The sequence below is a fragment of the Austrofundulus limnaeus genome, unplaced genomic scaffold (genome assembly GCF_001266775.1).
Source record: "Austrofundulus limnaeus strain Quisiro unplaced genomic scaffold, Austrofundulus_limnaeus-1.0 Scaffold477, whole genome shotgun sequence".
Classification (NCBI taxonomy): domain Eukaryota; kingdom Metazoa; phylum Chordata; class Actinopteri; order Cyprinodontiformes; family Rivulidae; genus Austrofundulus; species Austrofundulus limnaeus.
In genome coordinates, this window is record NW_013952879.1 from 1 (window position 1) to 411 (window position 411).

At 31.9% G+C, this 411-nt stretch overlaps 1 protein-coding gene across 1 annotated transcript in view; it reads right to left on the bottom strand.

The window, feature by feature from the left end:
* Positions 1 to 168: 168 nt before the first annotated feature.
* yipf2 (Yip1 domain family, member 2) overlaps positions 169 to 411 on the bottom strand; it is a gene marked incomplete in the record, with an annotated part of 27,654 nt that continues 27,411 nt past the window's right edge. The window contains 1 exon segment of the mRNA XM_014025465.1: positions 169 to 411.

A 411-nucleotide genomic window follows, 5' to 3' on the forward strand; every position in this document is an offset into this window, starting at 1 on the left:
GGTGATTCATTAGATATTTTTGCTAAAATAGATATTTTGCTAATGTTTGCTAAGGTTGCATAGAATCACACATGGTTGTGGGCAAAAACATTAACACCTCTTCACCTTTGGTGACAGCCCAGTGATGAAGACAAAATTCAACGAGTTTGAAAGAAATCAAAAAGAAATTACTGTAGGTATGGTTTTTATCCTTGGTTAAACCTTCAGTTAAAACACGAACATCCTTGTGAACTGATTAAGTTCAAACAGATTTCAGCAACTGAATCATAAACAAACAAACAAATGAGTAAACATTGAGTTTATTAACAAACCCCTCAGTAGATTCACAGTAAGAAATAAATAGTTTTGTAGGTGCAAACATTCTGTTTCAATTATAAATTAAATGATGAACTTGATGTGTTTTGTAAGTGC